General features: G+C 42.4%; 1 protein-coding gene across 1 annotated transcript in view; it reads left to right on the top strand.

The window, feature by feature from the left end:
• Window positions 1-7,281: 7,281 nt before the first annotated feature.
• The window catches only part of IMMP2L (inner mitochondrial membrane peptidase subunit 2), a 487,068-nt gene continuing 481,324 nt past the window's right edge, over window positions 7,282-13,025 (top strand). The window contains exon 1 of the mRNA XM_081878139.1: window positions 7,282-7,407. The gene's annotated coding sequence lies outside the window, so the exon portion shown is untranslated. The remainder of the gene's footprint in view (window positions 7,408-13,025) is intronic.

Below are 13,025 nucleotides of genomic sequence, written 5' to 3'. Positions count from 1 at the left end.
GACCAGTTGTGTCTCTGATTAGTCGCATGGCATGACTGCAAGAATCCTCTGCATAGTTAAATGGATAAGCTCCATTGAACTCAGTAGTGCTTTTACTACATAGGTTAATTTTGCAAAACACATGGAGCCTTAAGTATTAATTTCCATCTGTGTTTGCAGCCATCTGCAATGCAGCCTTTAGCTTTATTTACTTTTTCTCTTTTTTTTAATGTGATCACTCTTGCAAAAGAAGCATTTTCATTTAAACTCCTAACACGAAGTATAGTCCCCATCAAGAAAACAATGATTCAGCTTCCACTAATTATTTTTTTCCAAATCTCTGACTTCCTCTGTGCCAATATGTCACGAACAACAGTAATACTTGAAAGACTTGTTATTGTCAAATTCACTTGCCAGAGCAAGGGGAAGATCTATCAATTATCGTTCTCTTTCAGCAGATAGTAGCACTCCTGCTCTGTGATTCATGTACTCTGTTCTTCTTGCACAACACCACTGATAAAAAGTACCGTTATATAGATAGTGCTCTTGCTAATGCTAGTGAGAAGTGACAGAATTCTCCTCGTATCATTTTTGTACCTTTTTTGACATTTTTGTTAGATTTTCAAGAAATGACTATACAGTAAACAACACCTATGTTTAACCAAGTGTCTAAAATCTGGCAAATGCTGTCACAACACATAGGACTCAGCTACACAGGTCAATTACAGTACAGTATAACATTAAAGTGTGTTATAAAATTTACACCAGGGGACGCTGTCCATGGAAATATGCATTAATAGCAATATAATTTTTTTCTTAGTGTTCTTTAAATCTGTGTAGATCCAACCCTAATGAGTGTTGCGCATCAAACGTAAGTTTACAGTTTCACGTATAAAGGGGCTGAAGGTGATCCTTTTTTAAAAACAACAACCAACAACTAGAAATATTAAGGGCAGCCTGCTCCTAATTTCCCTAACTTGTTCAATTCACTTCAGACCAAGCATTTTATGGTTAACAGCTTTTTAGGTGGCAAAGAAGTGTTTGTACATACTGAGTTTAGTTGTTTTTTTAAAGAACAAAATAAAGCTTTTATTTGTTTCTGGGAAACACTGCAGTCTCTTGCAGAATTATGTGTGCGGGAGGACTTTAAAATCCCTGCTCCCTTGTGAGCATCTTGTCATTTTGTAAATTTTGCTTAGTTTTACCACCTCCTCTGGTTTTCCCTTATTTAGTTCCTCACAGACTGTTTTCCTCTTCACCTGTGGGACACACACACACAAACACACACACACACACACACGGCAGAAAGGAGAGCACCTTTCATTAACCAAAGAAATGAACAAACCAACTACAGAAGCGCTGCTCATATACGGCCACCAGCAGTGGTGCAGCTAGGTAATTTTGAACTCTGGACTTAATGGTCTTGATGGGGGCTCTAGATGGTCACAGAATCATAGAACTGTAGTGTTGGAAAGGGACCTGAGGATCATCTAGTCCAACCCCCTAACGATGCAGTTGCTCCATATGGGGATCAAACTTAAAACCTTGGCATTATCAGCCCCACGCTCTAACCAACTGAGCTATCCAGGCATGCTGTTACTTCAGATGGAAGCACAGGCCCCCACTGAGAACATCAGGCAATTAAAAAATAATCCTCAAAATGTCAAAGCCACACCCCTTTTTATACTGCCTTGAATTTACAGAGGCATGTGTGTCAATCTCCTGTCCTCTGGCCATCAGCTCTTGGACGTAGCTTTACTACTGTGTTAGGACCAACTGAGCAGTGCAAAGCCCCCAAGCCAAAAGAGCCAGTGACTGATTGGGCAGCTGGTAGGTAAAGTCTTTCCTCCTTCTGTTGTTATGAAGGAGCTGCTACAACAGATGCTGGGGGCATCAAAAACAGCCCTGTGGGGTAACACAGACCTATCAGAATCAATGCATTGGTTCTGAGCATGTTCAGAGCAGCAACAGGAAGTGTTTCCTACTCTGAGGAGCTTTTTCATGTGTTTGGTTTAGTTTGGCGACCTTGCTAGACAGAGAAAGAGAAAACAAGCAAGCAAGAGCAATCCTCTTTCTGTAATAAATTCCTATTTTTTAAACTTCGTCATTTTGCTTAAAAAAAGAGAAAGAAATGGGAAATTGGGAGGAGAGGTAATGGAAGTGTTGCAACAAACTCTTTAGCAACCATTTCACTCATTAAAAGTTGCACCAGCTGCTTGGTTGGGCATGGCCAATAAGGCAGATTTGAGCCATGGACCGCTCTAGAGTATTATTTCCAGAAAAGGTATGTGGAACAAGCCCTTCCCCTAAAAGGGGATACAGCTTGAATGGAGGAAAACGCTGTCGCTGCTGTTTTGACCTTGCTCTAAAATGAAAAGTTTGGCTGCTGTGACATTGAAGATATCCTAAGTTTTCACCTCATTAGGTATAACTGACATCACTTGGATTCTTGTTTGTATAGCTGCGACAACAGACATGCAGTGAAAGACTATGAAGCAAGCTATTATTCAGACTTTTGGGGGTTTTTTTAAGTGTGTTTTTAAATGTATTGTGTATGCAACACCACCCTCAGATTGAAAGGCTTGTATTTGAATGGTGTGCTGTGTATTCCTTGCACATGCAGCTTTGCAAACTATCTGGTGACTTTCAAGCATTTTTAGAGACTATCCATGGAATGTATTAGAATATTTAGGCTTTCATTTCATTTCATATTGTTAAATGTCAGCAACAATAATTAAATACCAGCCGGTTTGTCTTTCAGTATGCTAACTGCTGTAACATCTGGAATAGTCAAATAATGAGTTGTTGTTTTTTTAAAAAGAAAAACAAATTAGAAGATAAATAACTGTAACTGTTAATGACTTCTGTGATACAGTTCGTGAACTATGGAAGTATCTGTTGTCAACTTAAGTACATGTTTTGCTTCATGGGATTTACTGTTAGGATTGGTACCATTAGTGTGCATTTCATGTGTTCTGTTTATCCGAAAATGATTTGGCGGGGTGGGGTGAGGAATGACAATATTTTGCTGCACTCTGCTGATATGTTAATGGCACTGTCATTACTAAGTTGGTCTTTCATGTAACTTGCTTCGGAGTTGTTTATATGCAAGTGAAGGGAACCTTCAAACTGGCTCAGACCCCCTAATTAAGGTTTCTCACTAGTAAGAGAAACCATGTCGAGGCCGCAACATTCTGCTCTCCATTTTGATCAACCTTTTTTATTCACAAATTCCAGCCAACGCTGCCAGCACTTCTATCCAAAGGTTAACAGGTAGCAGGCATGGGGGCTGTCAGTTTTTAACTTCAAATCTCCTATGCGATTTTCCAATAGGTCGCAGGATAAGGAGGACAAAGAAAGCTGTTAGTAGCAGATTCTGAAGATCCTTCTGAGAACTGCATAACTTCCTTTGCAGAGAGAGCCAATATCTCTCGGAAACATTTACAGTCAAACTTCCTTGGCTTTGTTGTTGAGGCCATTGATTCTGTAAACCACAACGCCTGACTGCAACACTACTCTCCCCTCTTGAGGTATCTAGAGACTAGTATTCAGAAGCATGCTGTCTCCAACTGTAGACAGTGCTTTTCCCCCTAGAAAAATAGGAGCCGGTACTGTTACATTAAGTGTCACACTTTTTAACCAAAATGAGAGAGGTGAACTGCGCTACTCACCACAAAGTGGCTACAGTAAGTGTCACATTTTTAAATTACAACAAAAATAGGTGCTGGTACTGTGGACCCTTGAGTACTTCTGGGGGAAAAGCACTGAACATAGTCATCAGGGTGAGTAGTCACCGTGCTGGGAATTTGTCCAAGTTTGTGGCTTTCACTGTCTCGTGTGGGAGCAAACGCCAAACACTGCCATTTACCTGGCCGTAAATAGATCTGAACTCTCCAAAAGCCCTTAATTAAGCCAGCCCTCTGCATTCCCAAAGGAAGCCCTATAGCCCAGAGTAAGCGAAGCAAGACAATCCCTTCCTTAGCCCATTTTAGTCATGCAAGTAGCTCTGCTGCGTTCCTGGTTGTTGACTTTGAAATAATTATATTTGTTCCCTCAATGCTGTTTGCTCGGAGAAATGTTTTGATTAACCAGCATTGTGTTATTGTGCTGAAAAGGAATTGTTTTATTTATGAATGCAGATAATAATGGTCCTGCATATGCTTCTGCTGCTTAGAGAGATGGTGGCGGAGGCAGAAGAAGAGAAACGGTTGCTATCGTCCTCTCCCATGGTGTGCCTGCTTTTAGGACAAATGTCCATCCAGGAAATTTTGCAGGAGTCTAATCACACTGGCGCTCTATAATTACACAGCTTAATTGTTTCTGGATGGTTTGAGAAATGCTTTGGTGCCATTTGTCCTTTCAGAATCTCACCCAGACGCTTATTACTGTGCTTATACATCCCAATGTACCTCTTACAAATTTTTCCCTGTTTGCCTCTTTCCAAACAAAGCAACCTTTTACATTTGCTTTCATAAAACCGTTGCACCTCCCCTGTTCTGTTTTCCTGCTGGCAATTCTAGCCCTGCTTCTGTATCCCCGTTTTACCTCCAGTAATCTCTGAAATCATACCCATGCTCCTCTGACTTAATGCAGTGGGCATACAGGTGCTCTTCATTTCCAGGTGGGAGAGGGGGGGGAAAGCTTAACTTTTTGTAATACCCAATTTTCCCAGGCCACGTTCCATTAAGTTAAAATGCTGGAATAACCAGTATAAAAACTGAATTCTACTCTGCAGCTAAACATATTGAAGCACAATGAAATGTTTCGGGCCATTTTTTAAAAGCAGATCACTGTATTTGCAGTATAAAAAAACAACTTTAACTACGGAAGACTGGAAATAAAAGAGTCTACATGGTTTTACACAACAATAGCAGCTTATTTCTTATTTTTTAACTGGCCTTGAGAGGGGATCTAAATGGGCAGTGAGACCCACTTGAGAGTGCAAAACCCTAGCTGTTTAGAAACCATGAAGTTGAAGCGCTGACCTCCCTGCAATAATCTTGGGAACCATAGTTTACCCTTCACAGAGCGACAGTTTCCACCACCCTTAACAAACTACTGCTCCTAGGATTGTGTTTCAATATATGGCTTGCATATATTGTAGCACAAGCGAATGACATTATGTGCCCACTATTCTTGAATAAGGGACGCGGGTGGTGCTGTGGGTTAAACCACAGAGCCTAGGACTTGCTGATCAGAAGGTCAGCAGTTCGAATCCCTGCAACAGGGTGAGCTCCCATTGCTCAGTCCCAGCTCCTGCCAACCTAGCAGTTCGAAAGCACGTCAAAGTGCAAGTAGATAAATAGGTACCGCTCCAGCGGGAAGGTAAACGGCGTTTCCGTGCGCTGCTCTGGTTTGCCAGAAGCGGCTTAGTCATGCTGGCCACATGACCTGGAAGCTGTATGCCGGCTCCCTCGGCCAATAAAGCGAGATGAGTGCTGCAATCCCAGAGTCGGTCACGACTGAACCTAATGGTCAGGGGTCCTTTTACCTTTTATTCTTGAATACTTCTTGGGGTAAAGGTCTGAAGAGCAGTCTGCCCTCCTCAGGCTCCCTATATGATTGAGAACTTTGAGAACATGCATAGGGGAAGCTTCCATTTTCAGAATACCTTTGCTTCCCATTCCACCCATGACCATTGTCAACTGCAGAATTTAGAGATTACGAGGTGACATTTTGCATCACAATAACATGGCTCTGGCAGCATTGACACCATGACAGATGTGTTCCACAGAAAAGCAAGCTGCACATAATTTTTCTTTCCCCCCCTTCTAACGTAAGCTGAGAAGTGGTACCAAATGTTCAGCTGACAGCATGGTCAGAGGCTATTCAATTTAGGCAATATTTGTCAAAAGTGGTGTCCTGCATTTTAGCACCTATTATCTTTTGATTATGATCCCCTGGATACTTCGTTTGAATGAGATCGGAAGAATTAAAAATGGCCTCACAAATCACTTCTTAATCTGGTGAAGTAAGCAGAGGGTGAAAAACATCCTGCTGTCATTTCGGTGAGTTGTAGGGACAAAAAAATGTCAATAAAGGAAAATAAATCACTGGTTGGTTCACACTTCATCAGCTGCCTAACAACTTGTAGCCAGTTAATTATACACCCTTAAAATACATGTATAAGGGGAAATGATTCAGAACTCTTTTAATGGGATGCCGGATAAATACATTCCTTCTAAGCATGTAACCCTTTGTGTGCTTTTGTAAAATAGGTTCTCATGACAATGGAATGGTTTGGGCCCATACCTAGAAACAAAAAACAATTCCGTGCAAGGATGTCAGGAATCCATAATGAATACACTAGGACTGGGTGGCCCCTAGCCAAGCTCTTGTCCCCTGAGCCTTGGTCTTTTTCATCTGTAAGAAGCCTTGGTCTTCTCCATCTGTAAGGTGGGCGCAATTTTATCAGTCTACCTAACAGGGCTGTGCTGGAGTGTTGTCAGGAGTGCCAAGGTCTGCCACCATTTTACAACATGTTCCCAGCCAAACTCCTTGGCTCTAGATCCTTTTCTTGTTGCCTAAAATCCTAGGCGAGGCCGAAGCTGTTTTAAATTTTGGTTTTATTTAATGCTGTGGCCCATCCTGGGACCTTATGGTGAAGTAGAGGTAGCAAATAGATGAAGTTACAGTAATGATAAATAACAATGGCTGAGTTCCATGCCTGCGCTTGTCTGGAGTGGCTCAGCATGTACACAATAGCTCTAAAAGTGAGTATGGGATCGCAGCCTTATTAAATGTTAGCAAATTTAATTTGTACAGCGCCCTTCATCAGAAGACCTCAGGGTGGTTTGCAGAATAAAACGCAAGATAAAACGCAAGTAAATAATTACACCAAGTAAATCATCAGTTGTGTTTGTGTGAGTGCTTGAAAGTATTGTCGCACTTTGAATTATAGCAACCAGACGAAACACCTGCTGTGCCTTTAGGGGCTTTCCTAACGATGCACAGCAGGCGCCCGTTTCCCAAACTACGAAGCGCTTCTCTAGCTGACGAGAGAGAGAGGAGCTCCCGCCTATTTTGACGCGGCGCTGGCGCGGGCCATCCACACGACCTCGCGCCCATTCGGCCACCTGCACTAGCGCCCCCGTTCCAACGCTTCGCTCTCATTCACCGCCCAGGAGGGCTCGCGAAGCAACCCGATTGGTTGCCCTCAGCCCAGGCCAAGCTCTGCCAGGTGGCTGCTGAGGTAAAGTGGAAGGAGGGAGGGAGCGCGCGCTCCTCTTAAACCAACTCGCGAGGCTCCTCCCCTCCGTTCGGCGAGGAGGAGGGACCGCGCGCGCGCGCGCGCGCTCAAACACCCACTTTACCTACCCGCCCCTCCTTCGCAACTCTCTCTTCCCTGCCGAAAGAGCGCACGCGCGGCTCGCCTCCTTTTCCTTTCTCTCCGCCCCCTTGGCGTGGTGGCGTCAGCGCCGAAAAGCGGTGAGTCGGGGCGGCGCAGTCGCGAGCGGCGTTTCTGTGTCTGAAGGGAAAACGGGAAGAAGGCGCTGGAGTTGCGGGGAGCTCTACGGGGGCCGGCGGGGCTCAAGCAGCCGAAGGCGTTTGGAAATGTGGTTGGGGGGGGGGAAGGGCACGAAACAGTTTCGCGTTTTCGCCGCGAAGGGAAATAGAGAGAGCCAATTGTGGGTGGGATTATTTATAATTATTCGTTTTGCGAGGGTGCTCCAGTTAGCCCCTTGTTGTGGCGAAATGCAGCTCTGCGAGGCAGGCTTAAGACGTGCTGGAGCCCCCGCTCTAGGGCAGGTCGACCGTGGGGCTGTGCCTCTGAGGGGAGATTTCCCCGGTCAGAGGGGAGAAACCGGTCAAAAAGGCTCTTCCTCCGGTCAGCGCAGTGAGGAGGAAAGTCCAAGTTGCCGAGGAAGGGAGAATATGACCTGCTTGTGGTGCTTGCTTGCCTTCATTCTGACAGGAGGGGAAAAAGGCGCTAGTCCTCATCTTGCCAACGGCGGTTGGGGGGAACGCAGCTGCTGCAAAGAACAGCCTCCCCCCCCCCCCGAAAGGCGGCGGTGTCTGCTGCCATGGGGGGTGCAGCACCTTCCCTTGCCCTGAGGTAAATCAGGGAGTGAAGGGAGCTGCGGTGGATATTCCTGGTCAAGTTTTGGAGGTAAAAGGTCTTCACCACTATGGCCATAATAAGCCTGTGTGCACTTGGAAGTGAACATGCACAGGTTTGACTGCGTTGCCTCCAGATCATCGGTTTAAAAATCCACCACACGTGTTGCGAAGGGGCTTCTCGTTCTGCAGCTGGCTTAGTGGGATGAAATTCCTTAGTCGGTGCACACCCCCCCCCCCAATCAGGTATTCCACCTATATGTGGATTTATATCGCTTACTTCCAAGTCCAGCAACGCTTCTTCTTGGTCGCCTGTATGAGTTCATTTGTCTTTGCTGCTCAAATGACAGTAAGGACCAGGGAGGAATCATTTCCACTTAAAGAGGAGTTATATAGAGCAGGGGTCTGGTCCACTATCCCTTAGACCCTGTGGGGGTCTGGACTATAATTTTTTGGGGGAGGGAGTGAACGAATTCCTATTCACCACAAATAACCCAGATATGCATGTTAAATAAAAGCACACATTCTACTCATGTAAAAACACGTTGATTCCTGGGCCGGATTTAGAAGGCGATTGGACTGAATTCGGCCCCTGGCCTTAGTTTGCCTACCCATGATATAGAGACATAAACTGAAGATGTGTGAAGTGGAGAGCTTTTATGAATAAAACCATATTCTTCAGGAACTTTTGAGGTTCACATGTATGACTTTCTGAAGCTAACCCAAGTGTAATTGTTTAATATTGAAAATTGGTGTTGGCATAGAACCAAATAACCTGCATCACAACATCCCACTTGTGCTGTTACTTAGGTTAACCCACCTGACTGGTGCAAGAAATGGGGATAATAAAATCATAGAATTGTAGAGTTGGAAGGGACAACAAGGATCATCTAGTCCAACCCCCTGCAATGACGGGATCTTTTTGTCCAACGTGGGGCTTGAACCCGCGTCCCTGCTTGTGAATCCTTTCCCATATAAGAAAAAGCTTTGCCAGTTAAACTTTCCTATGGAGGCTGTTGTAAAAGCCACCAGAGCAAGGCCAGGTAAAGCAAAACAACAAGAGGAAACACTGTTACTATTTAAGTAGGCAAGATTACACACTTGCATTCAATGTTACTTAATCTAAAATATTTGCCACTTCTTGGCTCATAGTCATTACCTTTGATTGAAATCACCACATACCATAAGCATGCATTAAAAGGACAGTAAACCCGCTTTATCCCCTACTCTTTGACAACCCTTCATTAATTGTAGTATTGAAAAGGTAGCAGATAACAGATCTAAGCAACACTTCGAGTTCGTCTTCTATATGTAAATTTACCCAATTGCCACAATTTCAGCAGCTAGATAGTCTTAAATTCCATCATGTTCAAAGAGTTGTGGCATTTCTTCAAGATCAACTTATTTTCTGCAACTGTTATTCTAGTGATGGTGTTTAGATTTGGAGCCCTATTTGTAAAAATATTTATATTTTATAGTGAAAAGGTAAATTCTCCAAACACAGCATATATTGCATTGTTTACATTTCCTTTACTTTGGGCTATAGATGTGTTTGTTTTATTTATGATGTTTACATTGTGTGTCTGTGTGTTTTAAAGCAAAATGTAGCATATCTCACAAAAGTATCCAGTTCAGCAGGAATTTATTAGGAAACACTAATTTCAGCAGGCTGCATAAGGAATAGTTGAGCACAATACAGTGATACCTCAGGTTACAGAAGTTTCAGGTTACAGATGCTTCAGGTTACAGACTCCGCTAACACAGAAATAGTACCTCGGGTTAAGAACTTTGCTTCAGGAGGAGAGCAGAAATCGTGCTCTGGCGGCGCGGCGGCAGCAAGAGGCCCCATTAGCTAAAGTGGTGCTTCAGGTTAAGAACAGTTTCAGGTTACGAACAGACCTCCAGAACGAATTAAATTCTTAACCCGAGGTATCATTGTATTTATTTAATACATTATTAGGAGAGATCATTTTAAATTTGGGATACTGTGAAGCTAAATGAAGGGTACCATATTATTGCTTGCAAGCTCTTGGAAGCGATGCCACCATTTGATCAAACAAAAATCTACATATATTTACTTCTTACAATTGAGACAGACTTCATGCTTTAAATTATCTCTGCAAAATATTTAATCATACTGCAGAATAATACTTATTCAAGCAAGATGAACTTGATTTTACAGAATGTGGAGGTCAGTAACTCGGTATACTTTTACACTCCAGAGTGTAAGCCTAAGTTTTTGGAGAGAAAAATTACTAAGATCCGGAGATTTGGGAAATGTAAACATAATTCAATCCTATTAAGGATGACTCACTGAATTATTTTATTGCTGGTTTTAATGGGATGGTTCTTTATAGAAGTTCTCTACACTATAGTTCTAGAATTAATATGTGCCATATCAGTGCAACACCAAAGGATACCTCAAATAGGTTTTCACTGTCCTGCGGATTTAATTCAAGTTGTAATAATGTGCCAAAGGATCAGGCTAGGATGCTTTGAGGTTACGCTGAGAACACTGAGGGCATTTTGTGCACTTCAAAGCACTGTACCAAAGACTCAAACACATGTGCCTCGAAGAAAAGGAATAGTAATAAAATCAGAAACACAGAAAAAACCAATTTTCCTCATGCTGTTACAAAAAAAAGGCTCACACAATAAAATTAAACTGAGTGACAGAACAGTCCATCTACTAGGACTTTGTAGTGAGCCATTGGATGTCACTTTGTAATGCTGATAGTTAGAGCTGAGATTTCTAACAAGACTGAAAGGAGGGGAAACCCATAAATGTGAAGTCCTGCTTGACAAAGAACCTTATATAGGCCAGGGACCCAGTGGTGTAGCTGGGTAATTTAAGACCCTGGACTTAATAGCCTTACAGTGGCAAGGGCTTTAGACAGCTATATGTACTACTTCAGCTGTGAAGCACACAAGCGACATTTTTTCCAGCCCCACTGGCATTCCATGCTTAACAACAGCTTCTGCATATCTGATAATGTTGGCGCAAACAAAAAACAGTCTGCCAACCCAGAATAATATTGAGTATGTGCATTTACTCATTTTAATTTCACTTAAATCAGCACCATTATGATAGCAGGAATAAAATGGACTTTACCCATATTCCAAACAAGTTTAACATTTGAGTAGCTGCACACTTAGCAAGTTCAAACTTAACTATCGTTTGGAACATGTGTGGACCAGGACAATAGTTTAAGGAACTTGACGGTGGATTGTGGCCACTGAGCCTTAATTTGGAGACATGGCTTTCTACATCTGGATTTGTAAAAGGGTTTCCTTAGAAACAAATGCCTTCACTGTCATGTTCAGTATATGAGTATCCAATAAATAATAGAATCATGTGTTTGCTTCTGTTTATTAAAGAACCTTGCATGTATGCCACAATGCTGGGAAAAGCTACAACATCCAGCTGATAAACATAATTCAATAATTAGTTGTGTTAATGCACAATGAATGGTATTGGTAGAATTCCCCCCTGCCCAACACACTGACATTGCCTAAAGCTTTCCCTTAGAGTTTATTAGCAATTTGACATAATTTCTTGAACTGTACACTTTATGCTATTTTTGCAAATTCTCCCTGAAGCTGAATTGACGGGCCAAACTTGGATGATCTTAAACTAGGAAACATGTCCAGCTGGTGACTCAGTAGAACGTGCTTTTTCTGACAGTTTTACAAAGCAATTGGGACACTTAACCCATTTCCAGTGATAAGATAATAGGAACATGGTTGCAAACTGCTGAACTGAATGCACTTCTTAAATGGCAAAAGGAACAAATCAAGTTGTTTGAAATAAGCTGCTGCGTGCCATTGCCATTCCGTGCCTTTTGCCTCTCCCTATGAAAAGCCTATCATGGGTCATCTCCCCACCCCACCCCAATTTGCTTTGAGGAAGGTTACTGTGATTTTACTGCTGTTTATCTTGTAATACATCAGTGGGTAATTTTTAAGTGCTTAGACTTGCAAATTTGTGAGTTGAGGCTTTCGGTGTATTACTTGATGAGTTTTGGCAGGCGGCTTGACAAACTGTGTCTTCTAATGTGCAAACGAGTGTAGGAAATAAAAATAAACATTTAAATGTAGAGAGCAATCTAAATAGCATCTCTGCTCCATATGTTGTAGTACCTGCTGGAGACCCATTATAGTCCCTGGACTTTTTGTACACTAACACTTCAGTCCAGATAGCGCTGTGCTCCATCTGCTGTAATCTCTAAGCTGCACAGTATGGGCTTCCTTGGATTTTGACCTGTTATTTGCTGGTTCTTTTGATCTTTGCTAGGCAGGCAATTTGCCATTCTCATTCCCCACTCTTTTTGTTGTTGCTGTAAACTACAGGGCAGTGCAATTTTATTGTTTATATCTAAGGCAAATACAAATGTGTGAGCCCTAATGCTACATACAAGTAAAAGGGCATAGACCTTTTGTTGTTGCAAATACAAATGTGTGAGCCCTAATGCTACATACAAGTAAAAGGGCATAGACCTTTTGTTGTTTTCTGTTTCTAGCTTTTCTTGCTATAGGATCTTCGCATAGTATGACTTTTTAAAAGGCAGCATGGGTGGATATCAATCTAAGAGTATAGGTTGCTGCAGAAAATTGTTCCCAATCGCAACTCCCCCTCCCCCCAAGAATGACTATTCTAAGGAATGAACACCTGGCTTTGGTCATTGACACATCATTTAGGTTGGATCCCTGTTGACATAAAGCCTAAAATGACTTGCGGGGCTCTGGAGTTGCATAATTTCTCTTTCAATAACTTTGAGAAGTGAAGGTTTGAAATAAAAAAAGATCAAAGAAGGCGCTTGATATTTGAATGCTTCCAAGTATTTCAGTATGCTAATAATTCAGTTTTTCATACCTGGATTCAGTTTTGTTACCTGTATTTGAGTGGTGATGTTAAACACAGCATTTCCTTGTTTCCATCTTGTTAGGTTCAGTGTTTTTGCTTTTTTAAAAAACCCTGGCTCTACTCA

The sequence above is a fragment of the Podarcis erhardii genome (assembly GCF_964252035.2).
Source record: "Podarcis erhardii genome assembly, chromosome: 10".
In the NCBI taxonomy this organism is placed as follows: domain Eukaryota; kingdom Metazoa; phylum Chordata; class Lepidosauria; order Squamata; family Lacertidae; genus Podarcis; species Podarcis erhardii.
The sequence above is the reverse complement of the archived record's forward strand: the minus strand, read 5'-3'. Positions and strand labels throughout refer to the sequence as shown.